This window comes from Betta splendens, chromosome 1, assembly GCF_900634795.4.
Source record: "Betta splendens chromosome 1, fBetSpl5.4, whole genome shotgun sequence".
Lineage (NCBI taxonomy): Eukaryota > Metazoa > Chordata > Actinopteri > Anabantiformes > Osphronemidae > Betta > Betta splendens.
The window spans coordinates 18,196,656-18,221,972 of record NC_040881.3 but is presented as its reverse complement, the minus strand read 5'-3'; the positions used below and the strand labels follow the sequence as shown (position 1 = coordinate 18,221,972).

Below are 25,317 nucleotides of genomic sequence, written 5' to 3'. Positions count from 1 at the left end.
GACTTTATTGTCATGTGTAGCTGACCAATATTAAACAGACATCTAAAAAAGGATATCATGTAAACAAACTATGCTTTAAGCCACAGATTATGATGATGAATAAATAAACATGTAGGAAGTTATAATACGTACTTGCTTTAAGAAATAAAAGAGAGACCAAAGCCTTACTTAAAACCATGACTAAAAACAAGGTCATCCTCCACCACAGAACAGATGACATCCCGGTGACACCATTGATGTTTAAAACAAAGTAGGTTACTGATGAGCTTGCAAAATTTGAAATCCACTCACACTCTGGCCCTGACCAAGGCGCAGAACACAGGGACCACCACAAGGTCCTTCACCTGTCTGGTTTTGTAAATGGCCAGCTTGGCATGACCAGACAGGAAGTTTAACAATTGCCACTTCTCTGCATTTGTTCCGCTGTAGCCAGCACCGAGGATGAATCTATCAACACTCCACAGTTCATTAAATGCATTAAAAACACCAGATAGTAAGTTAAAAAGCTCAGCCAGTCGTGTACAGTCCATAAAACAGTGGAAGACAGTCTCTGTTTCACCACAGTGCACGCAGGTGTGAGGACCCCTTGGGTTGATCTTCCCAGTGAAGGAGTTCACGGCGATGGCTCCATGTAGAATCCTCCACTGCAGGTCCCCAGTCCTTTTGTTCAGTGGTGGCTTGTAGAGGACTCTCCACACTGGTTGAGTCTTGGTGGACGCTGGCAGTCTCCTCCTCCAAACTGTGTCCACTCGGTCGCTGAGCTGTTTCCTATTTAGTACTTTAACGCAGGAGTTGTACAGTACATTGTTTTGCCAGTTAGAGTGTGTAGATCATAAACATTGTCGGATCCCCTAAAAACCAAGCTAAAACCAAGCTCAGGAAAAGGATCCCCCTCATCCGGGCTCTCAGCACCGCCATAGTAGTCCTGCAGCATCTCACACTCATCAGCAGTCAATTTCTTTAGCAGCAGTTCCAGGAACTTCCCAACAACGCGAGTCGATCTGAAACGCAAGGCAGAGGCCACAGCCTGTACGTCCCGCAAATCAGAGCCAGCTACATCCACAAGGTGACGCAGCGTTGTCATCCCAGAAACACGAAGAGCATGTGTTATTCCAGGAATTCCGCTGTCTTGAACCTCCAAACGCGCCTTGTGAATTAGTGGCTCCACCAGCAGCCAGTGCAGTGAGGCTGAAGGCTCCAGCCTCCTCCACTGAAAGAGTCCCCAGGACCTAAAAACACTCTGATAAAAAGCAGGCAAAGCTGTAGTATTAAAAACACCATAGTCCATTAAAAACAGGGCTGTGTCCAGGTTAAGGTCATCAGTCCTTTTAAGAATGGCAGAAGCCACAGGACTCCAAACTAGGTCAGCTGGGCCACACAGGAACCTCTGGGCAAACTGTATCCTGAAGGTTGCCACCCTGCTAGACAGGTGAACTAACCCCGGGCCCCCCTGATCCTTAGGCAGGTACAAGACACACTGGGGCAGCCAGTGAAGCCGGTCCCAGAAGAAATCCACAATCTTAGACTGGAGCAGTTTCAGGAGGTCAGGAGGAGGCTCTACACAGGCCAGGTGATGCCAGAGTCCACTGGCCACTAAGTTGTTGACAATGAGAGTTCTCCCTCTGTATGACATCTGTGGCACCAACCATCCCCACTTCTGAAGCCTCCCTTCCACCTTTTCTACAACACCATCCCAGTTCTTTCTAACATGTTCTTAACTGCCAAGATGAACACCCAAGTATTTAAAACCCCCTGTCTTCCAAATGAGGCCCCCCGGGAGTCTGGGACGACCGTTTTTCCAGCTTCCAACTGCTAGGGCCTCACTCTTTTTCCAGTTCACCCTGGCAGAGGATACTTTATTAAAACGTTTAACAGTTTTTTCTAACATCTGTATGTCATGTTGTGTTCTGACAAGAACAACAACGTCATCTGCATAGGCCGATAAAACAAGACGTAATGTGCAGTCGGGTAAAAACAAACCATCAACGGAGGACCGGATTTTACATAAAAGAGGCTCAATAGAGAGGGCGTACAGCATCCCTGAGAGGGAGCAGCCCTGTCTGATGCCTCGGCCCACTTTAAAAGGAGCACTCAGCCCATCATTGATCTTCAGTGCACTCTCAATACCTTGGTACAAAACCCTGATCATAGCAATAAGTCCAGAGCTGAGTCCAAACTTCTCTAGAGTTTTCCAAAGGAATGGGTGTTCAACTCGGTCAAAAGGTTTGTTTTGGTCAAGTGAAATCAAGCCCAAGTCTATGCCCGATGAACCAGAGAGATCCAGAATATCTCGAATTAATATGATGTTATCAGTGATTAGCCTACCAGGCACACAGTACGTCTGGTCCTGGTGGACGATCTGGTCCATCACCTCCCGCAACCTGTTAGCCAGAGTCTTGGACAGGATTTTGTAGTTGGTACACAGCAGTGAAACAGGACGCCAGTTCCTGATATCCTGAAGGTCACCCTTCTTGGGCAGCAACGTCAGGACGGCCCGTCTGCAGCTGAGAGGCAGGAGGTTCCCTGCCAGACTCTCATGAACTACAGAGAGGAAGTCTACAGAGAGTCTACAGAGAGGTCACACCAGAATGTCTTATAAAATTCCATGGTGAGGCCATCCAGCCCTGGAACTCTCCCTCCCTTAATGCCCTGCAAGGCTGTAGACAGCTCTTGCAGAGAAATGTCCATGTCCAGGGCATCGTTGGTCTCCTCAGACACTTGAGGAAGATCCCCACAGAAGAAGTCTATGCCCTCCTCATCCTCAGTGTACTCACTCTGGAAAAGATCCCTGTAGAACTCCACCACCCTCCTCCTGATGTCACCAGGCTCTTCCAGAATGACTCCAGCAGCGGATCGCAGGCTGTGGATTGACTTATTTTGACCATTACGTTTCTCCAGGCTGAAAAAAAATCTGGAAGGGGCATCCATATCAGTCACGCTCTGAAACCTAGATCGAACCAGCGCCCCCTGTGCTCTGGTGCCCAATAGGTTGTCAAGAGTTGCCTTTTTGGATTTGAGGACTTCGATGTGCCTCTTGCTTCCTGTGGACTCCACCATGTTTTGTAATTCCACAATATCATTCCCTAGATCTTTCATTGACCTGGTAATGTCCCTTGTGATATTGAGAGTATACTGTAAACAAAACTGTTTTATCTCAACTTTTCCACAATCCCACCACTGTCTCAGATTTTCAAAATCAGACTGTCTGGTCCTAAAAACTTTCTAAAAGAACTTAAAACCATCCTTAAAACACTGATCCAGTAGCAGTGAGTTGTTAAAATGTCAGTATGCACTGCTATGCTTTATGTTATTAATAAAAACATAAATTAAAACCATGGCATGATCACTAAAACCAACAGGTCTAATGAAGCAGGACCTAGAAACGTTCAGATGGTGCTTAAAAGCATAAAACCGGTCAAGTCTTGCTAAAGAGACCGCGTTGTCTCTAACGTGAGACCATGTGTACTGTCTGTCCTGCCCATGAAGACTCCTCCATACATCCACCAGCTCGTGGGTCTTTAGGACTCGGCTTAAAAGCTGCTTCGATGGAGAATGTGGCTCCATGTGGTTTCTATCCAGATTAGTGTTTTCAGTGCAGTTAAAATCACCGCCTAAAACCAGAAAATCCTCAGAGTTGAAATCCATTAAAACAGCATTTACTTTATTCAGCAGCAGGAGTCTCTCTGCGCCTATAGTGGGAGCATAAATATTCACTAAAACCAAAGTGCTGTTAGAAAACATGGCTTGCACCACCAACAGTCTGCCAGGGACGATTTCAGACACAGTGAGGGACACTGGAGGACAGGATTGAGAGAACAAGATGCCCACACCAGCACTGGTGCTGCTGCCGTGACTCAGTACCACCTGCCCGGGCCACTCCCTGGTCCAGTCCACCTCATTGCTGCTGTCACTGTGTGTCTCTTGAACAAACATCGCATCAATGTGGTTCAACTTCATGAGTTCGTACAAACTCATCCTTTTTTGTAATTCTCTGGCCCCATTCATGTTTAAAGTGCCGACTTTAACGTGGACCATGATGAGAGATGGTAAAAAAACAGTGCAGAGCAGAAGCACAACTCTAAGGTCAAAAAAAGAGTAGTTAAAAGACACCATCATCATCATCATCATCATCTTCGTGACGAAGCTCCTGCTTCAGTTTAAAAGCAATCTTTTTCAGCCTGTAATACTCCTGGTCGGTGTATCTCCCTCTGCCGGTGCTCCTCATCTGTGTGTACACCGACCTAGCGAACAGCTCCTTATCAGAAAAATAGTCCTCCAATTTCACACGCTTCATGTTCTTTGTTCTCAGTAAAAACTTCTTAACACACTCCACCGGGTACTCTTTTGATTTGTGAGACCGTGGCTGAGAGGAGTCACAGTCTGAGATGTCAGTATCGCTACTAAGAGGAGAACCCTCGTCGTCACTGAGGTCTGCCTCCATGTTCGCTCTCCTCAGCCTCCCTCTGACCTTCTTCACAGACGCTTGTTGTTCTTGGGAGTCGCTCACAGTCGATTTACACTTTCTTTTTCCAGTTGTGGCCTTTTTACAGCTCTCAGTTTAACTAATGACTGACTCGGTGTCAACAAGCGTCTCAGTGACATCACAGCTTGTCGTCTGCTCAACCGTCACATCCTCCATTTCCACAACCTGTTCTTCCGGGGCTGTTGCTTCATCGGCCCCCTGTGCCTGTTCACCATCGCGCTGTGGTTCTGATCCACCCTCCGCCTGCTTCTCAGCACCATCACTCTGCTCCTGTTCACCAGCATCCACACCATCCTCCGCCTGCTGCCCAGCACCACCTCCACCCTGCTCCTGTCCACCTGCTTCTGCTTCACCTTCAGCCTGTTTTGCTGCCTCCTCCTCCTCACCGTGTTCCCTTTGTTCATGCGTGAACTTCCCAGGACACGCCCTGATGAGGTGTCCTTCTCTCCCACAACTAAAGCACTTCATGGTCTCCGATGTAACAAAAAGAACATAATCAAAACCATCAACTTTTAGCTTGAGGACCAGGTTCAGGTCCTCATCCTTTTTGTTCAGCACCATGTACGTCTGCCTCCTGTGTGAGACCACATGTCGAAGCTCTGGTTGTTTACATCCCGATGGCAGCTTCTTGAAAGGTGAGACAATTTTGCCGTGTCCGGACAGTTCTCGACTCAGCAGTTCGTCACTAATGAATGGTGGAATGAGGGGAGAAACGGGAACAAATGAGTCGCTAATGACGACGCCGCTTTGAACCACGGAGTTCACTTTTTCAATGCTGTCAAGGAAGATCACCACCGATCCGCTCATCCTGGCGGCGGACTTGATGCTTTGTGCACCGACTACAGCGGCCACAGCAACCGTACATTCGTTGACAGAAAAGCGAGAAGCAGCGGCGATCTTCAGGCCGTGCTTCCGCGTTAAGTCGGTAAACAGCATACCGACGCCGGGAAACCCGACCAGCGAAAACGCCGGTCGGTAAAAAACTACACACTAACCCCCCTACCCGATCTATTTACACACCCCACTGATGAAACGAAGTACAAAAAACACCACCGTGAAACAATATTGACAACGTACAAGCAAAAAGTTTGAAAAAAAATGTCAGTCAGTCTGACAATCGTCACCTAGCACTGCCCTCTGCACTGCCATTTCCTGGTGTATATATCCGCATACTCTCGCGCGGTCAGTTGTGGCTCTTTAATCTTGCTTAACTGATCTTGATAACCATGGTTAATTTTCTATGCTGACTAATACACTGCTCTTCCTGGTATTTTAGAGATTAACCTGTACTGCTCCTACTACTCCAATGTGTTTGACTGCCAGTAAACAGCCAGCCAGAGCCAGAGAGTTTTTTTGTTCCAGATTCTCACACCATCTTTAGATGACCCACTGAAAATTATTTCAATAAATAATCTAATCTAAGTGTCATGTTCCATGTGCGAAACAGCGTACTGCAGTGTCTAACAGGACCTAGAAGTAGCTGAGAAAGTGCAAGTAATAACTAAGTTCGTACAGAAAAAAAATTACATTTTAAGAAGATGGAATTATTTTAGATGGCGAGATATTTGTTTAAATCTAATATAGCTGGAGTTTTCACATTGTCAACCTTCAGCTCTTTATTCCATCACTTATATATAGCAGTGAGTTGCACTGTCGTCTTACAGCGAGAAGGGCCAAAATACAGCTGGGATAGGCTCCAACACCACTCACGACCCCGCATTGGATTAAGCGATAGAAAAATGGATGGAAGGATGGATGGACTGGTCAAACATGGAATTGTTAGTACACAGATGAACTAGGTGAGTACTGGTGCTTAAATACTGAACAAAGTGATTGCCGCTGGTTAAACACATGACTGGAAGTAACAAAATAAACCCAGAAACTGGTATGAATATTAATTGTTAAACTGGATTGGTGACATTAAATGTCAGTTTATAATGTTGTGGATTAGAGGTTTGTTTAATTCTAAAGGTATTATTATTATTAATATTATTATTATCATTATTATTTCATTTTATTTTATTTTTTTTTCCATAGAAACTTTAAATGGTGCTCTGTGTGGAGTTATAAACTAATATAGACATTTTATGTTGGCTATGTTAGTTCTCACACATAATGAACATTCTATCAGTCATATCATGAGGTCTTCCTATTTAGAAAATTAGTGGAGCAAAATGCAAGTTCTGCTGACACCGAACTGAACATGACAGAGCTACATCTCCCCCTGTTGAGATAAATGTATACTACCTTTCAGATATGTGCATATGCTGCCACATGATCTGGCTGACACTAACTGACAGGAAGGCTGGTGTGTTGGCTTCAAAGAAACTACAAATCATCTTTAAAGCTACAAAAATACGATGTCGGTCTGGCATGCGAAAACTTTCACTATAAAAGAGAGATAACGTCAGTCACTCACACTTTCCACCCCATAGTCCTCATAGGGAGGGTCTATGTAAATCCTCTTATGCTTCTAATTACAGAATAAAACTAGCCAAAGAACACCAAATTCAAAACACTCAGGAATTCTGTCCTTCATTATGAATGCCCACTTCACAAAGATCTAAACTAATAGTCTTCCATCATAACAGTTAAATGACCCAGAGTTTGTGTCTAATTTTAAGGATTTTGCATTTTATATTCAGTGTAAATTAGAACAAAACCTGTACAACACTTTGTTCAACTCAGTTGTGTTAAAGGGCTTAATCAAATAAAAGTTACTGTTACAAAATCATGACAGGTAGAGCATAATGAGTTGAAGGTGTTGACATTCAAACAAACCCCTCCCAGCGTAAAGCCTACAGGACTTAGAGAATCTGCTGCTTACATTTGTGCTCTAAATACCACAGCACACATTCAGGGGTCAAATTGAAGTCTGAAGGCTGACTGATGTATGTGCAATATATATGTGCAATATAACATTTATAGATTAATACTTTCCAACATGTCTTCTGAAATTCTGGAACTGAATTGCATCAGCGCCAGAATAATGATGATTTTTAAAAAAAGTGATTTTTGTAGTGTTGTTAACCATCTATGATGAACTGTCTAACATGGCCCTAACATTAATATCCTCATTCAGCAGCTCTCATTCACAAACCCAGATAAGACTGTCTGAACCTTTAATTACAGTTAGTTATACCTTTAGTTATATAAGCAACAGTTAGTTTGCAGTCAAAATAAGTGCTTTCATGTATGTGCTCACATGTATCCTAGTATTAAGAAACTTCAGCTATCTGATAACATACAGTATGAAGTTGGTCCAGTGATCATGAAGTTTAACTTGGTGACTGTTACATATATTTCTTGAAATCCTGAATATAGTATGCATATGTTTCAGACCAGAGGTCAACACTACTTAAGAAAGACAAAGAGGAAGTTGCAGAGAGCAAATGCTTGATTGTGATAGGACCTCACAGTTGCTTTGGGTTTATGCGTTGCATTAACCATCATGAGTCCCACTAAACTAAAGCACATATACAGACGCACAGTAATGCATATCAGTCTGTGGATACAACAGCAGTGCTTTTTCTCATTTTTAGTTAATTCTAAATTCACCTGCAGGTTATATTTTCTTGTAAAGTTCTATTTTTGTTATGGCCCAGACCCAAAAATGGCCATTGCAGTCTAAACAAAAGATTCTTCAGAGCTGCCTGGTGCATACTAAAACAAAAACGTATACAGAAAGCCCTCTGATCTGAATTAGGAGTGATCAGCACAATGCAAATGCTCTGCTTATGCAGCCATATTTCCATATCAAACACTGTGATCTATTCTTTAGGCAAGCCTGAAACCCAAATAGCTTGAGTATTTTATCAGCTGAAAATTCTAATTGAGTTTTTTGGATGCAAATCATAAAATGCATATTCTGTGTTTATGCAAACATTAGTGTTTTCTTCCTAAAATAAGACAATATGTTTTATACAACATGTAACAACTGCTGTTGTTAAGAGAAACCCCATATAAAAGAATACTTGTGACTCACTTCTCTTTAAACATACGTTGACAAAGTTATGCAAACAAAGGCACCTCTTCCCATTTCTTCAGCCTGGGAGAAAAAGCCCCACACCACCACCACCTCTGGGGCTCCCCTTCTAATCAAATCAAGCATTTCCAGTACCAATTAATATTACAGCATATAAAATTGCCCAGGAGAGTAATAGCAACTTCACCTTGATAGACTCCCAGGTCCCAGGTCTCACTTGTCTTTGTGCCCCCAGAGTGAATGGCTGGCTTTTTCAACTGGCCTCTTTTTGCAACTCAATTTTTTTCTTAAAACGATACATTGCTAAAATGCAAGTTGTGTTATAAATATTTTACATGTCATCAGCAAAAATGTGCAACAACACTTAACATTGATGCTCTATGTCCAGAGAAAACAGGGAAAACAGAAATAATGTGATATGGCTGAAAATGGTTATGTCCTACAAAACTCAATGCATTGCGCTCTGACAAATCACCCGAGATGCTTGGTTGGACTTGATTGGACCTACCTGTCATTTAACTTCCACCCCCTCTCAGCCTGACTGTTGCTGGGGCAGGTAGAGAAAAAAACAGGAAGGGTGGAACTACTCCTCCTTGAACCGCCACCTTATCGTGGTGGGGGAGTTTGTGTGCCCGAATGACCCCGGGAACTAAAACCACACATTGACAGGGGCAGTGTGGACGATCTAAAGGGTTTTATGCAATGAAAATTTACAGAGACCTTACTGAGACACTGAAGTCCAATATTCTTTAGAATTAGAAGTATGATCAGTCTCCTTTAAGAATATGTACACACCCACCACTCTAACATCTGATACAGTATATTGGCTTCACATATTTCTGTGATTATGGGTTGCAGTTTAAATAAAATAATTAATAATGTTATATTTAATAGTAATATAATTTGAGTTCGCATGACATAGTCAATGTAACTACAGCTGTCGATTGTAACTGTTCAACTCTATGACGTGTTGAAAGAACTCAGTAGATCTACATCGACTCATTAGTGCAGCAAGATATTTGTTCCTACATGTTTACTCTGTGTATGCTCAAAACTGCGGGAGTAAGGTTTAGATCAGTGATGTCACCGCTTACAGCAGAACTCGCTGTGGTGGATATAGTTTTATGTCCTTGTAGCGGATTCAAATTATTAATAGTTTGATATTAATGCAGAAACGTTAATATACCTCGAAGTTGGGGCACCAGGTTTGTTTTAAAGCTGAAACCACGCTTGTATCAATCTAGTCAACGCCAGATGTCAATTCAATGAGTTACCAGTTATGAACAACAATAACAACTTTCTTGTGATAAAACCAAATCAGTCTCTTATGCCGTGAATTCTTGTCACGGTTCAGTGACCTCTGCTCAAATCTGAAGAACAATTCACAAATAACCAGATTCCTTTTAACGTTTATTAATCTAACACTACTGGATATATGAATAACATAATATGGAAATACTCAAATAAACAGAACAGAAAATGAGAAAACAATCAAAATGAGATGATCAGCGATGAGTGAATGAATGAGTGAAAGGACAAGGAATGGTCAAGACCTGAGTGTGTGATGGCTTTGATCAAGCGAAAAGAGTATTTGTCTCTAACTTATACAAATCTAAGGACAACTAATGAATTTGGAATGTTCAATTTTTGCGCTTTGAGAAACACCAGAATTCTCAGAGGATTACAGATGTTCGTCTTGCCTTAGTTTGGAGCTGTAGGCCGCTGTGCAGCGTCTCCTGTTATCGGCTTGGTTGAGCAGGCGTTCCAGGAATCGTCGCCCAAAAAGGAAACGGGCTGGAATCTAATTTATTTAGTTCGATCAAAAATAGCGAGTCAATTAAGGACTGGTTGTAATAGTTTCAGTTTTGCGGAGTTTCTTGATGACTTTCTTACGTTACAAAATTCGTTGTTCGTTCGTGCTTCTAAGTTTAACTTAGGTTTACAAAATTTAAGAACAAAAGAAAATTAAAGAAAAGTAATGCGATGCAAAAAGAGAAGGTGAAAGAAGTTTGAAGGTAGAGGGAAATCCGATTCCACTAGGGTGTCACTGGTTTAAATACCCCTGGGGCAGTGGTCATTGCAGGGCGGAGAATTTAGTTCAACCAGTGGTCAAGAGTTCCACCTCTTCAGATCAGGAATCAAACTATTGGATTTAGATTGCTGCTAAATCTGGGATAACTAAGCTTTCTTCTTTTCATCAAGCTCAAAGTTCCATCACACCATAACACAATACATGTGTAACAATCACTTTGACACTCATATAAGCAGAGAAGTCAGAATGGTTAAACAGCAATATTAAATGCATAGAATATTAAGGTCTTATACGTGGTCCCTTTAAACAATTGTAACACTTAAAAATGTAATGCAATAACTAGGATACCTAATTGTAGCTGGTGGACATAGTCTATATGCATGTTGCACAGATTAAAAGAAGTAAAGCAGGTGAGTATCTGTATTTCAACTTTGTACGTTCACACAAAGAAGAGCATGGTGATAAGTTGAACTCCCTTTGTAACTTTAGGAATTTCCCTGCAAATCTGTAGATCAGGCATTAAACATCACAAAGAAATCAATCTAATATCAAATGAAAACATTTTGTCCACAGAATACAATGGCATCAGTTTCATGGAAGTTGAAAGTTCTGGTGCATCTGAACCAGAACTTGTGTCCAAATGAAGATTCTTGTTCTCTTAATGAGCACATTCCACATTTTATGGCTGGTTGTCCCAGTTCTGGGAGAGGCAGCTTCTCAATGATAAATGTGACAGCCTGTCCTTTTGGAATGATAAGCAGAGGTGGAATCCTGTGAGATTTACAGGTAGATCAACAAAGTGGACTCATGGTTCTTTGATATGGACATTTGAGATGTTGGCGCCAATTGGTGCCTGTTGTGATAGAAACCAGTCTCCTGTGGTGGAGAAAGATTCAGGGTCCCTTATCTCTGGGGACTGGAAAGGACGTAGAGGCTGTTCAAGGAGGGAGTTAAGTTCACATGTAGGTCAGGTTACCTCAGTCCAGACGTGGATTGCTAAATCCTCAAACATAGATTTCAGACCAGTTGCCAACATGTGGTTTATTTTGTGATTGCGCTCAGTTTCGCTGGAAAAAGGTTGTTTAGCAGAGGTAAAACCCATAGCGTTTCTGCCTTTTACTTACAGCACCTCCATCACATTACTTCATTGTTTTAAATTAATGTGGGAGCCTTTCCCCCACGGTTCCGTATTCATATGTAAATGCTTACTGCTCACCTTCGGTGCAGCAGCAAAGTGACTGTTGAAGCTTTAGAGATGCCGGCCTCATTCACCTTTACAAGCTACAGAGAAAACCTCAGTTGGATTCTTCTCATTCAAACAATCCTGTAATGCGAACTACAGGCACTAAACGCCTGGCAAAACAGCGGACAAATGTAACCAGTGTTAAAATGCCGGTATCCAATCTAATGGTTTGGTATTGGTATGGTGTTACATGAAACTTCACCAAAATCCTGACGGTTATTGTTCTGAATGTAATTGTTCCACTGTATTCATTGAAGGTGGGTTGTATTGTTGACACTGGATATTACGTAGGTACTGTCACATTAAGGAGCTGCCGCAAGGTGCTGCTGGGTGCGTTACCGCACTGACCCTCTCTGTTCGCGCTGCCTGCGCTGAGAGGAGGTATGTGATATCAAGACAGTGATAACAGCAGTCATAATTAGCAACAAATATGCCACAATGAGGCCGTAGATTGCTAAGTAAAGTAAACATGGTCTTTTTGGTTCCTTGGAAAAACAAACTTAAAGTTTACTTGTCGAGTTATGAGCGGAGCACAGTTGACGTGCTCTAGCTAATAAAAGTTTCTCTTGCTAACAGGAGCCAGGTTACCGCAGCATGTGTGGCTGATGGCATTTTGTTTTATTGATGACAATACAGAGACCAGTGAGACAACAAGGTTGCCAGTGTCTTCTCTGCAGCAGCGCTGCTCATCTGAACACAACGCAGACTTCATATTAGACCACGTCACGAGTGTGTGTACAGGTAGTGGTCGGCTACAGTATAAAGCCGTTACAATGGTGCCGTGACCTTTTCAAGGATTCAATTGAGTACGACGCCAGATCGTCCACCGTGGGAAGCTGCAACGACTAAAGGTGGAGGTACTTTTTTGGACTGAACACAAGCCAGTACAGTTTCTGACTGTTTTTTTCTGCAATACTGCTGTACACAGAACTGTGTTTTGTTTTCTTTTATTGCTCATAGACCTGTAGTGGAGTAATTAGATTTTTTGATTTTTTTTTCCTCTCTCTATTTGTTGTGAGGTCGAATCGTATACTTTTAAACAGTACACAGTCAATCCTGCTACGTTATTGTCTGTGGGATGTGTCTTTCTGTTTTCCTTGCAGACTGATTTTGAATGCAGATAGTGACAATATGACAGAGGGCAGGACATATTCTGTTGGGAACATTGGGGATGATATGGATGATGATTCCTTTCAGTTACAGTTTAATATGGGGAAAGGTTTGTTCAAACAACCTCTAGAAGCCAGTACACCAGGGTCAAAGGTTAGAGCATTAGACATCCCAGTTCTGACCTCCACACGTTATGCGGAGCTATACATGATCAAGATGAGCAGAGTAATCAAAGCCTGGACTTAAGCTCACTCATTACACAGCTAGCTGATAAAATAGGACAGTCCATTGTGGAGAAGCTCCATTTTGAAGGGAATACGCACGTGGGTGATAGCCCACAAAGAACCGTGGAGAGGACATTACCTGATGTGAAACTGATCATGCAGTCTGATGCTAAGGAACCCCCAATTTTTAAAGGTGTCAGCTCAGACAAATTCACAGTACATGAATGGGAGAGTCTGATTACTTTGTACTTAAGGAAGCGCACCATCCCACTCTCTGAACAGTCACAGGAGATTATGGATAAACTGATGGGCAAAGCATGGGATGTTGTGAAGATAAAACTGTGCAATGACAAATCGATTGACCATTTTCAGCACCCTCATGTGATTTTTGACATCTTAAAACAACATTTCAGTGAACTGAACTGTCATGCTCCTAATCATTCAACTGTGTCTCATTGCAAAAGAGAGAATCGATGTATAAAATGCCTTGCTCCTGGTCACTGGAAGAAAGACTGCCCCCAAAATGGTAATCAGCACACAGACTGATGTCAACATAGGCGGCCATGAGCGACAATTAAACTAGATGTCCCGCATCTGGAGAAGGGAGGTGTGGGTGATGCAATTGATTCCCTCGCTGTAAATACTGATCTGGCCCAGTTGTATGACAAATGTTGTGCTGAGGCTCCAAAAGGTAGCAAAGTAGTTATTCAGGCTATTCATGATCTGATATTGGGCTCAAACCTCATCAACAGCTGATCCACACTCTCAAGGGAGATGACCTTTACTGGAACATAGCATCTCGACACGACTATCAGTGTAGCCCCGATGCTGACACATTCTGGTAATGCACAATATTAATGAGCAGCGTTGGAGAGGGGATAAGGTTTCAGATAAAATAGGGACTGTTAAACTCACTCAAGCAGTCACACTTTTGCCTAGACATGAACATCTGATCTGGGGCAACTCCCCTCCAGAGGCCATGTATCGCTAGGTAGTACTGTGGTAGTTGAGCCCACTATTTCAAAGGGAAGACCAAGGGATGTGTTGGTTGGTCGCCTCGTCACACCTCTTTGGGGCGACAGGTGGGTTCCTATGACAGTGGTGAACCTCTCAAACAAACCTGTCACTTTGAGGAGAAACATCAAGTTGGCCGATGTGTCTCCATGCCTTGCCATTGAGGACTTGGATGTTTTTCAGGGCTTGCAATCTGTTTCAAGGACACCACCAACAGCCAAACCACAAGACCCCAGTCATGCCCTTGATCCAGTCAAGGTTTTATCTGACTTGGGGTTGGATGACATCAAGATTGACACGTGTCAGGTTAGCGATGCTTATAAGTCAGAGCTAGTCCAATTGTTAACGGACTACCAGGACATCTTTTCAAGACATTCATCAGACTGTGGGGAAGCCAAGGGACACATGCACCACATTCATCTCACTGATGAACGCCCCTTTCGCTTACAGTACCATACAGGAGGGTCCCCCAGGCCATTAGCAGAAGCTGAGTTAGGTTCTTTCTGACATGGAGGAGAGAGACATCATCCAAAAGTCGTTAAGTGACTATGCGTCTCCCTTAGTGACGGTGTGGAAGAAAGATGGTGGTTTGCGGATTTGCACAGTCTTTCGATGGTTGAATGCCCGAACTATGAAAGATGCACATCCCTTGCCACATCAGTCGGACTGCTTATCCGCTCTTGGTGGAAACTGCTTTTTCAGTGTGATGGACTTAACTTCAGGCTTCTATAACATCCCAATGCATGAACGTGACAAGAAATATACAGCTTTTACCACCCCAATGGGTCTGTATAAATACAATCGAATGCCTCAGGGTCTGTGTAACAGCCCAGCATCCTTCATGAGAATGATGATGGGAATCTTTGGGGACATGAACTTTACAAAACTCTTGTGCTACCTGGATGACCTTCTTGTTTTTGCACCCTCAGAGGGTGAAGCGCTGTCTAGGCTGCGCACAGTATTTCAGAGGCTGCGTGAGAATAACCCGAAGCTAGCTCCTAAGAAATGCCATCAGTTGCAGAAACAGGTCAGGTTCCTTGGGCATATCATTGATGGTGGAGGGGTGTCTGTTGATCCTGACAAAGGTGAGGTCATCACCAACATGCAGGTAGAGGACTTAATGGAGGAAGATGGATGCACACCTTCCGTTAGGAAAGTAAGATCGTTCCTTGGCATGGTCTTCTATTATCAGTATTTCATCCCTAACTGTTCAGCTATCGCAAAGCCCTTGTTTGCACTCATCGCAGGCCAGAAAAGAAGAGGAAAGGCAAGCGGTCTAAAGCCCCACAGTATGTATCGCAAGCTTGTTGCGAAGGACTGGAGTCCTGAATGTGAGTCAGCATTCACAAATCTAAAGACAATGTTAGTGGAGTGTGTTGTGCTTGCTCATCCAGACTTCAGCATGCCATTCATTCTGTCAGTGGATGCATCCCTAGAGGGCCTTGGAGCTGTTTTATCACAGGTGCCCTAGGGGTGACAGAGGTTGTTGGAGGAATCATATTGTTCCCTAGTTTGCAGTGCCAAGGAGGTTCCCGAGGAGTCTGTGCAGGATGCTTTCAGAATCAGCCTGATTTTCACAGAAAAGTTCCATTTGCACGCCTGATGACTGAATATGATGCAGCAAAGATTACTGCGCTTTGTGGGTCCCACTGTGATTGGGCAGATGCTGCACAGTCCAGAGCAGTACAGTTGGTCCAACACATCCAACAGCCACTTTGTGGCCAGACTTCGTTGCCCATGTTCTCAACCCAAGATCTTCGGCAGAGCCAGGAGCAGGACCCCTGCATCTCTATGATGCTGCCATTCATTGTGAACAAAGAGAGAGGTGCGGGGCTAGTTCAAAGGTTCTGCGATTGTTTAAGCAGTGGGATAGACTGGAAGTTTATGATGGTATTTTACATCGGGTAATGAAAGATCCTCAGTCGAACCTAAAAAGACTTCAATATGTACTCCCACAGGCTCTAATGGACAAGGCATTGTCTGGCATCCACGATCTTGCAGGGCATCAAGGGCAGGATCGTACACTCTCCCTTGCTAGGCAGCGTTTTCACTGGTCTGACATGGATCAGGACATCAGGACATACGTCAAATGTTGCAAGAGATGCACCCTTGGTAAATCACCTGAACCAGCAGCTCGTGCACCATTGGAAAACATCAGGAGCTCTGCCTCAATAGAGCTTGTGTGTATAAACTTTTGGTCAGCAGAAGACAGCAAGCAGAGGTCTGTAGATGTTTTAGTGGTCACAGATTACTTCACAAAGCTTGCTCACGCATTTCTCTGTGCAAAAACAAACAGCAAAGCAAGTTGCAAGAAAACTGTGGGATAATGTTTTTTGTGTTTATGGTTTGGGTGTTTTAACCAACACCAAAGTCGATCGAGCCTTTGTCCCTTTCAAATGTGCTCATGTGGGCTCCTGCAGCCACACACCTGTGTGGAGAAAAGCTAATGACTATCGGCATCGAGCGGCTACAGGCAGGGAGCAGTGGGTCTAGCTTTTGGCCTTTTCTGTAATCGCATACACCTGTGGGGAACAGCTGATCGTTATCACCCTTCGAGCAGCGACAGGGAGGGAGTGGTGGATCTAGCTCGCTGTAGTAAGTTTGTGCTTGATACTTAATATGTTAGTTGGTCTTTTTTAAATGTAGTAACCCACATGTGAGACAAGCTAATCGCTAGCGTTGCTAACGGCTACAGCAAGTCAACCAAGCCTTTGTCCCTTTCATATGTGCTACTCTGAGTTGGAGCAATCACTAGAGATGGCGAAATCGAAGCCTCATGAATCACTGAGCAACTATGACACAGTTGGGCTGAAATCGACATATTGCTCGACACCATCACAACACAGTCAGAACAGCGACATCTGCTGGTTGTGCGTGAGAACTGCTTGAGCAGACAGACCATCAAACCCTCTCTGATACGTGGTTGTTCAGGATCACAGTCTATGTTTTATTGTCAAATAAAACTTATTTAATCAAAGGTGTGTAATTGTGTTTCTCTCTGGATAATAATGTATAAGTGGCCTTGATGTGGCAAACATGTTTGATGTCCGATGTTATTAGAGCTGTATTTGTTCTTCTGCAATTCTGTTTATTACTACATTGAGGAGACATGTTTGTCATTTAGTTAAATCAAAGACCTTTATTTTATTTTATTTTTCCACAGAACATGACTTTAATCACATTTTCACCTCTCCAGCTTTAGAGAAGAGCCGTTTGTATGGCACTGATGTCTAACTAATAAAGATATTTGTATTGGAATTGCGACTTGTCAAAATGTAGTTTTAGTCTTTAATTACATTTTGAACTTGTCATAAATACATTACAGATGTCTGTAATGTGAAACCTGTCTATCTTATAGATCATCTATCATCTTATAGATCATCTCCGGACCGCTTGCCACGTCTATAAAGCTCTGACATAATAAAACAACCGTCCGTTCAAACTGCACTTAAGCCGCTCGGCAGTCACGTGACGTATCGACACCTCTCGCTCTCATTGGTCACGTGATTCGGAACGCGCTCGAGATGCTGCTTGACAACACTTCCACTTCAAAGGATCGACGCTGAGTCGATTGGGAGGTCTCGAGTTGGACATCTCTAGCAATCACACACCTGTGTTGGGAACAGCTAATAGCGATGGGCCTTCAATCGGCGACAGGCAGGGAGCGGTGGATTGAGCTTTTCTCCTGTTGACGTGCTGCCGCTCCTGTTTGTGTGTTGCTTTAGCCGTTAGCATGCCGTTAGGCCTTTGCACTTTAGCTCTACAGCTGGTCGATCGCTACAATAAGAAACAAGAAACTGCAGATGAACGCGGTTATGTTTGTTATTACCCCGTCCTGTGTCACAGCCTAAATCAACTTGTGATTTGGCGTTAGGTCGTTGTTCTATCAAATTCTAACATGATTAGTTGGAATGATTACTGTGTTGTGTTGCAAGCTTAGTTGCTAATTAGTCACATCTCTACAATAACTGCTGCTTATCTGGTCAGTTACCTATACAGTAGCTTGTGTACCATAGCCATTATATTTGTAGGACCAATACAATTTACAGTAAATTTAACATTGTCTTTTCTATACTGTAGGGGGACACATCCCAGTTACCCACATGCAGGGGGCTGTCAAACAGAAGAGAAATCACTGCAGACTGTTGGTACACAGATATCTGTGGGAGCTCAAGAGTGAAGGTATGTAAGTTTGCATGTACCAACAGTAAGATAGGCAATAGAAGATTTTAATTTTGATTGGTAAATACTGTTTAGATTTTATATTTGAATTGGAACAACTGCTTATCTCTTGTTTTAGCACAGACAGGCCTGTCCTCTTGTTTGGTTTGATTTTTTGTTTGGTATTGTGTATTCTTACATTAGAGAAGGTTTTGACCTACATAATAATGAACATTTCACTAATCTACAATTCTGATTGCAGTACCTTTTGTTTTCATGAGGTGATGGTGAGGACAGCCACAGCTTCCATCCATCAGCTCCTGTCCTGCTGTAGAAGCAAATCTCCAACATAACCAAGTGTACCCCCTACCCAGGACATGGTCTGTTTACCCAACTTCCATCAAGCATTCCATCTGCAAGGCCCTGCAAAAGCTTCTGTCCTCAAACCCCCAGACTTCTTAATTAACTCAGTAACCTATACATTGCAAATTGGAGTGTGAAGGTAACAGTTTGTTCTAGCTTTGGAGTAGTGGTGCATTTTTTTGGTTGACAATAAAGTTGGCTTTAACAATTACGTATTTCACTGAACTTTGTTTCTGAAGGGAAAACACTTTTATTCAGGAAATCATAGTACTGAAATTACATGTTTTTCTCTTTCTATAATGGTAAGCTATAAAGGTGAACAGGCCATAAATAAAAAGCATATAAATTATATATAAATTTAAGAAAAAGAAAATTCTTAATGAGTATTGCACTCACAAAAAACATATTTTTACTCAAATGGTAAAGGAATTATTCCACAGGTGGTCTACATCCATCATACAATGAGTGTTTTATCCATCAGGAAACTCTGCCTTCATCTACAACCCAAGCATGAAGAGATGGCAACTCATATTCTTCACCCCAGGAATCCCCAGCACCAGCTCACTAGCCTCTGTAGACTACATACCTGTAACAACTTCAGATACAGAGACATATTACGGTCAGATTTATCAAGAATGATCAAAAAACATAATTAAAAGCAGTAAAAATACATCAGGTCAATATATAATTTGAACCAATGCTTTTTGTTTCCAGGTAGGTTATGCAGTGATTGCTCTAAATATTAATGCACATTTTTTTTAATAAAATTATGTCAGAGCAGCAGCACAAGTAAGACAAAAACAGTGAAATGTGTAAATGTATAATGTATTTATATTATTTCAGCTTTGCTCTCTAACTATTATTTATTTTTATAATGTAAGCTAAAGTAGTGTTTTCTATTAACGGGTGTTTTCCAGGTAAGTCGTGTTGTGAATATTCAAGCTGCAAAGGCCATTTACATGAATCAATTAAATTGAAGTAAATGCGACATTACCAATGAGACACATCTTGCATCAGCCGAAATGTGGTGACTTCAACAGCCTCCTCTTCAGCTTCAGGGTCAGATTCGGGATCGTAGGTGTATGGTTGTACTACGCTACCGGATCAGCTGGCTAGTGTCGTGCAGTCCTGTAGTGGGTCTTCTTCTTCTGTGGAGGACTGCGGTGGATTGCATTCTTAATGTCGCACTACTGCCACTTATTGTATCCTAACCGTGTGGTGGCTCGTATCCATGGAGCCAATTTTAAAAAAAAAAACAACAACAAAAAAGGTATGCGCTTCCGCACAGAGATGTGGCGAGCAGCTTCGCTTGCAACACGCCCACAAAACACAGCGTTTGCTGATGGGGAGTGTGGACGATCTACAGGGTTTTATGGGATGAAAATTTACAGAGACCTTACTGAGACATTGAAGTCCAATATTCTTAAGAATAAAAGTATGATCAGTCTCCTTTAAAGCAGACACAACATGTGGAAGAAAAAATATGTTGCCGCAATAATGAGTGTACAATTTCTATGATCTCAGGGGCCAAATATAATTCCATTTGGCCCGCAGACCTGAGTTTAACATATGTGCTTTATGGAATAATGTCTTTTTTTCCTGGTTTTACAAACAGTAGACTGTACATGTCTAATTATAGTAGTAGTAAATAAAATGCATACTGCTATACTAACAGTTTTCTCTTTTAGGATGTAACTGACAAGGACTCGTACAGTGAAACACCAGTGGGAATCCAGAAAATCCTCAGCTCAACCTATCCACAGTTGGAATCATTTTAGAGGGGATTGTGGTGATGGATGAACTGGCCAACCTGCCCCAAGCTGAATAGAAGTGAGCTTCAGTTTTTAGTTTGTGATGTTACACTGTTTGCTACTATATACATAGTACATGTATGGCGTTACAGCATGTCTGGTTGGGAGTTGCATTACAATTGGGGCTTCTGTTTATTATATTTAAATAACTGATTCATGAGAAAACATTAGGTTAGGCAAGGGTCTCCCTGCTGTTGGACCAGTCTAGTTAATTTTTATTTTGAATTTAAAATAAAGTAGAACAATAATACATTTGTTTTGGGTGTGTTTTCATTTTTAATGATTTCAGTGGTCAGGTTTATTAAATTTAATTTGAAATTAGTGATAAAATGTTGCTTTGACTTATCTTTAGGTAATAAGTGAAGCCATCGGTTTATTATAAATGTTTTTTGGTTAAATCAATAAGGTAATTATTGCACAACGTGAAGTTTTAAGTGAAGTAGTCTAGCAGATAGGTTTAGGCTCACTAACCTAGTGTTTCTACAAACTGGTAAGTAAAACTAAATAAGTGAAACAAACTAAAACAAATAGGTTGCTGTATTCTGACTGTAGATGATTTGCTGTTATTCCAATAATAATCACGAGTAATTAATAAAGTAACTACTGCAGTTCATAGATGTTATTCGAGGGGGGTTGGCAAAGGTTGTGTGTTTTTCTTGGCTGAACTTTCAGCAGGTTAACAAACTCCAGCACACATAAATTCACCATCTGAACTCAGCGAAAAGTAAATAAAACTCTGTACCTGTGGGATAGAGATCTGTGTGTTCACACTTTGGTAAAAAAATGGCTCAGATTTGTTTGCGACATCAATGCATTGGAGCTGTCTAATGACACGCCCCAGCTGCACTTTTGTTTTAGCTTTACCTTGCAGTCCTTGTTAACATCACCTGTATGTCATTAGTGATCAGTTCTGTAGTATTTAGGCACCACCTCTCACCCTAGTACCTGGCCAGATTGTCTGCGTTGTTCGACCAGCATTCCAGCATTCCTGTACCGTGTATTTCATGTCCGACCCAGTTTGCTACCGACCTTGCTTTAGCCCAGCCTCTGACAATCCAGTACCGTGAGTTTTGACCTTCGCCATTGCCTACTCTTTGTCGGATCTAGTTCTGCCTGCTACGCGTATGATCCTTGCCTGCTTGACCTTGAGTATTAAAACTTTTGATCATAACCAAGTCGACGCTGTGCATTTGGGTCCTTCCTCTATCGTGGTTTGTGACACTTTCTCTTTACTTTAGAAACTGACATATTAACCGATTTATGTGATATGTGTTGTGTGCAAAATGACATACCAACATTGTTTTTTCATAACTTAAAATTGAAAGACTGCTTCCACCAAGACTCAAACTCGAACCTATTGAACACTAAGACATGCATAAACTGGCAGCATCTACTCATTCTTTTTAAGCCGAGTCTCTCATCCCTTCCCCTGTGGTTACGAATTAATATGTAAACGCATATTTCCAACCTTGGCAAGCCAAAGAGACTGACTAACTTTTATGAAACCCAATGTATACAATCAGATACTTGCAATACATAGATGGTACACCAGGAAACAGGAAATGATTACCCAGGGACAAACGCTTGTAGCATTATGACCCAATGTATCACATATTAAACAAATAAAATGTAAAACGAAGCTAATTAAAGCTTAAACCGAAATTCATATTTGACTTTTTTTGTTATCCAGAATGACCTATAAAGGGTCCAGTTTAAAAAAAATTGAATTTTCTGTCAATTATTCAATGATTTGGGCTATACAGGGTTAAACAGTGATGGCTGTTATGATTACAAAAGCCACATTTTGAGTGATTTGTAACAAGAGTTCAGATGAGCAAATTATATCTTCTTTTAGCTTGTGGTGATGTTAATATTTGTGATCATGTAAATGCATGTATTGCAGATTTACTGTGCTGTATATGTGTAAAAGACAACGCATGAAGTCATACTTTATTATTTAATTTTGTTTTTTAAGTTTACTATTACTTCATCAAATACATAGTATTTCTTTAAGAAATGAAAACAGTTACAATAACAAACTCTCCATGTAATACGTATGATGTAAATGCATAAAACAATTACATACAGCACACTTGAGGTCAAACAAAAACAATGGAACACCTTACTGTCTGCTCTTATACAAAAACTGTACTGTTAATATTTCTCTACAAAAATAATAATGCTGCTAATTCTGCGCTGAATGTAGGGAGGGAGGGAGAGAGAAAGATGGGGAAAAAGTACAGCCTACAGTGCTAGTCTACAGTTTGCATACTTTTTCCCACACAGTTGGGTGCTGACACATTACTCACACTCACTCTAACCGAGAGGCCAGACATCGCTCTTGTTAGCAGGATTCCTTGTCTGTTCAACCTGTCCTTCTCCCAGTGAAAGTCAAAGGCTGAAGATGTTGTTATTATGACAGACCTTCTAAGCTTGTCTGGCTGGAGTAATTTCCTATTTTCTGGGGGTATGGTTAGTGCTCTGCTGTTTGTGAATATGGTTCTGTGGGTACAGGCTATTTCACTATAGACCAAGAAAGGTGGGGATTTATTAACTCAAGTCTGAATTAGAACATTTCGCATGATCACTTGCGAAGGCTTAAGCGCAAATAAATAGATATCCCTAAGAATTGAGAATTAAATTGTTGGATTATGTTCCTTATTCACAACACCAGCATTGTAGAAGTACCCTTGCAAACCTTTCCTTTGTTTGAAGAGATAAATCACCGAAAAAATAGGTGAATGCAAAGTCTGTATTACACCTACAGACGGAAGAAAAAAACAGAAATGAACATAGAAGCTGTCATCAAACTCACCTTAGCATGAGGCTACCGGATGAATTACACTGTAAGCCAAGGCATCATGTCTAACTAGATAAAGCATTTCCATAAGAAAATGCACAGTGAATGCTTCCATGCTAAATGTATCCCTGAAAAATTGCTAAAATTAGCTGAAACATTTTAAATAGCTTAAAATAGCTGAAGCATGTAAAACATAGATGAATGTTTCTGAAGAGAATTAGAAGTTGTTTAAACAGATTGAGTATTTGCAGAAGAAACTGAAGTAGTTGAATTTCAAATGGAGGAAACTTGAAAAGAAAATGCTGAAATTAAGGAAGTGAAAGTCAAGGAAGTGTGTAAAAGGTTTGATTCGTTTGATGATATATATATATATATATATATATATATATATATATATATATTATATATAATATATATATATATATATTATATATATATACAATTGATCATAACATTCTATTACAGAGATTGGAACATAGCATCGACATTAAAGGTACAGCACTGGGATGGTTTAAATCCTACTTGTTGAACAGATTCCAGTTTGTTCAACAATAAATCCTCCATATGCACAAGATATTAGCTTTGGAGTACCGCAGGGTTCTGTGCTTGGTCCAATATTGTTCAGTCTATACATGTCTCCTCTAGATGAGACTATATGCATTCTATAAAAATTTTCTATACTATACGTACTATATATGTCTTTGGACCCAAATGAAACAGATCGACTAGGCAAAATTCAAAGTTTTTTAAAAGACATCAAATCCTGGATATCCCAAAATTTACTTCAACTAAATTCAGATAAAACTTAAATTTTTATTGTTGGGCCTAAAAATCACAGAGTGACACTATTGAGTCAGATAGTCACCCTGGATGCCATAACATTAGCAGCTTCAAATTCTAAAAACCTAAAAACCCACAGCTTATTCAAAATGCTGTAGCCTGAGTTCTGATGGGACTTAGTAAGAGAGATCACATTTTTCCTACATTAGCTTCTCTCCTCTGGCTGCCTGTAAAAATTCTCCTACTCACCTACAAAGCACTTAATGATAAAGCTCCTTCTTATCTTCAAGACCTCCTCTGTTTTCTTCTATTTCTTCTGTCCAATAAACTCTGATCATTGTTTCATGTTTACAGTACCTAACCTTGTCTCTTTCTCTCCAGTAGTTGTGCCCCCCCCCCCCCCCCCCCCCCCCCCCACTCTGTCCTCACCTACAGGTATCATCGAACTCAGAGCTATGTGTCTGTGATGGGCAGCTGCAGATCCAACCATCCTGCCTGTGTCCAGTCCCTGGTCCAACCATCCTGCCTGAGCTCTGTTGTTGCTTGTTTGTTGTTGCTGTGCTTTTTTCTCTCTGTCTATCCCCTCACCCCAACCAATCGAGGCAGATGGAGAGAGGGAGTTTTTCATTCCACTGTTGCTGTCATATTATAATTAAAGGCTTACTGTATGAGGGATCTGTTGGGTTTAGTTGTGTAAGGTCTTAGACCTTACCTTGTGAAGTCCCTTGAGATAATCTCGTTGTCACTATAAAAATAAAACTGTATTGAATTGAACAGGCAAGTGTAAAAACAAAGAAAAAACGCCTATTGCCCTAAGCCCACACACTAGTGGACTTGATGTCTTCATATACAGTACAGTTTAAAATAATAACTGTACAATTTGACTAACCAGAATAATGTAGGTTTTTAGTATTTTTCTATTGCTACATGGCAAACAAGTTACCAATAGGTGCAGTAGATTCTCAGAAAACAAGTAAGACCCAGCAATCGTGATATGCTGTGCACTTGGGAAATTAGCTGAAAGGGGTGTCTTAAAAAAATAGCAGTGTCTGCCATTGACTGTAGACTAATATTTAGTTGTACAGTATGACCACAGTTTTTTTGCTTCATATCTGTATGGCATGGAGTCAATCATGTTGTGGCGTCTTTCAGCTGTTATTGACAGACAAATTAGCATTCCACAATTCATTTACATTTATTGGTTTTGCTTCATAAACAGCATTTTTGATAACACCCCACAAGTTCTCAGTTGGATTAAGGTCTGGGCATTGGGCTGGCCACTCCATTACATTAATTTTGTTGGTTTGGAAC

The 25,317-nt window shown here is 41.5% G+C and overlaps 1 protein-coding gene across 3 annotated transcripts in view; it reads right to left on the bottom strand.

Annotated features, from left to right (window-relative positions):
* The window catches only part of LOC114857125 (VPS10 domain-containing receptor SorCS1), a 223,562-nt gene that overhangs the window by 445 nt on the left and 197,800 nt on the right, over positions 1-25,317 (bottom strand). The gene's annotated exons all lie outside the window — the stretch shown is intronic.